Source organism: Globicephala melas, chromosome 17 (assembly GCF_963455315.2).
Source record: "Globicephala melas chromosome 17, mGloMel1.2, whole genome shotgun sequence".
In the NCBI taxonomy this organism is placed as follows: domain Eukaryota; kingdom Metazoa; phylum Chordata; class Mammalia; order Artiodactyla; family Delphinidae; genus Globicephala; species Globicephala melas.
In genome coordinates, this window is record NC_083330.1 from 24,220,141 (window position 1) to 24,224,058 (window position 3,918).

Consider the following 3,918-nt stretch of genomic DNA (forward strand, 5'->3'; position numbering starts at 1 on the left):
GGCACTGTATGTTTCAGAAACGCAATTGCCTTAGCAGAATTGGCTGCCTGGGCACGTGGCAGCTTTTTTTTTTTTTTTAACATGCTGCCACTATAAGCGTTTGCTATTGTTAGTTATTATACATCATAAAATGTCAGTAAAATGGGAGCAACTATGAAAAATACCCATGACCCAGTTTTTATGAAGTTATAATAAGTAAGGGATTTTTTTTTTCTACTGAATATAACAAGTTTAATCTTATCTGTGTGCCAGTAAGAAAGGTGGTGGGGAAGTCTGGAAGGACAAATGCCTCAGATAAGCAGCAAACCACAAGCATTCAATCACGTACAACCGTGTGTAACTCAACCCCAGGGTTTCACTTCTTACTTTGAAGAGATAGATTTCTTGAAAGAAGTGTGATGAGGCCAGATACATCAAGAGTAAGAAGGAAAGTCATCTCGGGGGGGATTTTTATAGGCAAGGGGGTTACTACCACTATTATTAAGCACCTACTATTCATCAAGCACTGTTCTTGGCACTTTGCATATTTGACCTCATGTATTCTCAGCAACTCTATGAAGTTGGTATAATTATCTCTGTACTGCAGATGCCTACCATCGGGAAGTTAGGTAAATTTTGCAGTCTCACAGACAGTGGCTTTGGAGAGTCCCAGGCCGTTCTGATTCCAGATCTGAAGCGCATGCTTCTGCCGTTCCTCCTCTCGGTAAGTATCAGGGGCGCTCAATCAAGGACAAGTGAAATCCGAGGAGGGCTGCCTGGAAGATGCCTGAATGAATGAAGGGTAAAATCTCACTGCTGGGCCACAGAAAGGAGCCTGTGAATTCTACTCTCCTGTCTTTAAACCAACCAAATCCCCAGCAACAAACCCAAACCACAGTGGTATTAGCTCATCACCTCAGTCCCTGGAATTCATGCAGGCAAGCTCCAATTTCATCCTGTTTCTCTGGTCTTGTTTAGCATCTCATCTTGACTTCCAGTCATTGCCTTTCACCTGCTTACATCCTCGGCTTCTTCTGTCCACACCTCCTCCATATGCTCCATTGGACGGGATTCTGTGATTCTGATTTGTGTGTTTCAGCTTCTGCCTTTCATTCATGTGAGTAAACCCTGTGGGCCAGGCCTCTTGCCACACAGATTTTGGCCAGGAAGGATACTGCACCATGTTCAGAGATGAATGTTTAATCACTAGTAACTATATTTGGACATTTTCCTAAAAGTTGTTAAGCTATTGCTTTTCAAGCTGGTAAAACCATTTTGTGTTTCATTTTATTTTATTTTAAATCCATAAGTTTGGTTCTTTGTCAGTTTAATCATTTGGTAACTTAATTCTTTCTTCATTTCCCACTGGGGACCCCAGGAGTGATGGCTCAACAATGCTCAGCCCCGTGGTTCCTTCCTTCAGTTGGGCTTCTACTTCCTGCAAGTAGAGGTGGAATTCCTGAGTCAGACCCTAGAGATGATGTGGCAGGGACATGGGACAAAAAGAGGTATTCTATTCGGGTGGCTGGGGAGGAGTGGGTAGAACTTCCTATGGTCCAGCTGGGTCCGGACAGTCTTGTTCCCCCGCAATGCTCACCTGGGATGAGGCTGCAGCACCTATCTCTCCAAGTCATGCAGAAGGAAGCAGAATCTAGAGCATTTAAAATCGCTTATTTTCCTTCCCTTACAGAGGTCCGAGATGAATACGCTGAGAATTAATAGCTTTAAAGAAATGGCTTAACAACTTTTAGAAAAATGTCCAAATATAGTCATGATGATTAAATACATTTTTCTGATCACAGTTAATATTTACCAATTCAAGTAGAAACTTTTCAGTTTGTATCGATTTTTGTTTCAAAATTTTAAACATCACTTTCAGTTTGTTAACACTCTAGCATCTAAATTTAATGTCTTTTTGGATTTTTAACTTTAACTTAACTTTAATTTTTAAAGCTAAGATTCCTTAGCTTTCCTTACAACTTTACATAGATAATGACTAAATATCAAATTAATTTGAGGAACAAATCGCCCAATCCATTAAAGTGTTCCCTGCAAAATATCCTTACTACCTTTCTGTTGATTTGAGCAGTTTTCTGTTTTTAAGTTGAAACTTTCTGCAAACTGTTACTTATCTTTCTGTTTCTGAAATTCTTGATAGAAACCAAAATATCAGCATTTTATCTCTGATAGGACTCTTGGCTAATTCTGATTTATTTCTGATGCTCTTCCATTTTAAATTTCATTTAATGAAAATTCAATTTAATTCTAATTCTAAATGAATTTTAATTAAAATTTAATTTTCTGTGTTTTACAATGTAAATTAAACTAAAAATCACTTGCTAAAAATGTAACTTAAGGCTGACATGCCATTCGGGGAATTGGTAAAATGATTCTAAGTGTGCCTACATTTTGGAAAGAATCATTTCATGACAAAATATCTGAAAAAATCAAAAGTCACATGCTGAATGCCAAAAATTTGGATGGAAAAAGTGGTTCATATTGGTACATCCAGTAAATTTATTATTTGCCACCATTTTAGCATTCTATTAGGATTATTTTATCAGGTAGCCAATCAAGCTCAATTTAGCAAATATGCAGAAGAATATATTTGATTACATGTAATAAAAATATTTTTATTAAAACTACTTAAAACTACAGTTTGTAAATTTTTGTCATTCTGCAAAGTAATTAGTTCAAGAATTGATTTTTAGTGAATTGGCCTGCCTCCCTATCCAGGACTCTGTAGTTAAAAATACAAACAAGAACATCAATAATAATGGCAACATTTATCGTCAATAGACAGTGAACCAGCGCTGGGCTTGGTACTCTGCCGTAATTGTCTTCACTGAATACAAACAACTTTTCCAATAAGGTATTATTATTATAATTTTACAGAGAAGGGATTTGGGGTTCAAAGAAGTTAATAATATAAATTGACCTGGGGAGGAAGAATCAAAACTTCTTGTCTCAGTGGCCAGGTTGCCTAATATAGTTCCCAAGCTGTGAAATGCAAGATGGAAATGACCCATCTCTGCCCTAGATCTATAAAGATTGAGATGAAGAAAGAGGTTGCTCCTGTTTCACTGTCTAAATAGAAAGAGTCCAGCAGTTCCACAGATTGTAGCATCTGGGGCAAATTGCAGGTGGACTGGGAAGGTTTCCAGCCCATTAATTGCTGAGGGTGTGGGAGTGGCAGTAGAGGTGACACAGCTGATAGGTCAGGTCTGGGCATCTAGCTTGCAGAGGGTTAGAGACTGGCCTCTCCAGGTCATGGCTGCAGCTCCACATTCAGCATAGTCAGCTGCCTGCTGGTCCCAGCGCCTCAGCACAGTTCTCCATTCTTCCCCTCTAAGGCCGTTAGGTCTGATAGATACAAAGGGATGGGCTGTGGCTCCTAAGAGCAGCCTGGAACTGATTATTCTCTGGAATGATGTCAGTCAACCCTGCATGGCTGGGAGGAAAGTGAGGTCTCTTGTGTTCTAACCTCAAAGCATAGAACTGAAGGGCATGTGCTCAAATCTGGTTCAAGGGATCCAGCTGTCAAGGTCCACAGACCAAGAGGGATGCATATGGGATGCTTTTGACTGGCATCTAGCAAGCTTTTGTTTGGGTAGATTGGGATGAGATGTTTATGGGCTGAAATGTTGTATGAGTCTTAGTTCTTTATTAATACCAGCCAGAAAATAACCCCTCCTCCCTTTCCTGTCACTTTCTGTAACTGTCACTGACCAGCCTGGAGTGATTATCCTGAATTTTTCTACCCCAGTGACGGGTCTGGGTGTAACTGGTGATTGCTATGTGCTCTGTCACTCTTGCCTCAATGCTGCTTCCCCTCTCCTGCTGCAGCTTCAGGAAGAACAGAGCTAGAGAATGAAGGGAAAGGGACCTGGAAAGATTTCCTTTTCCTTCTTATTTATTTAGTTATATAGCAGGTTCTTA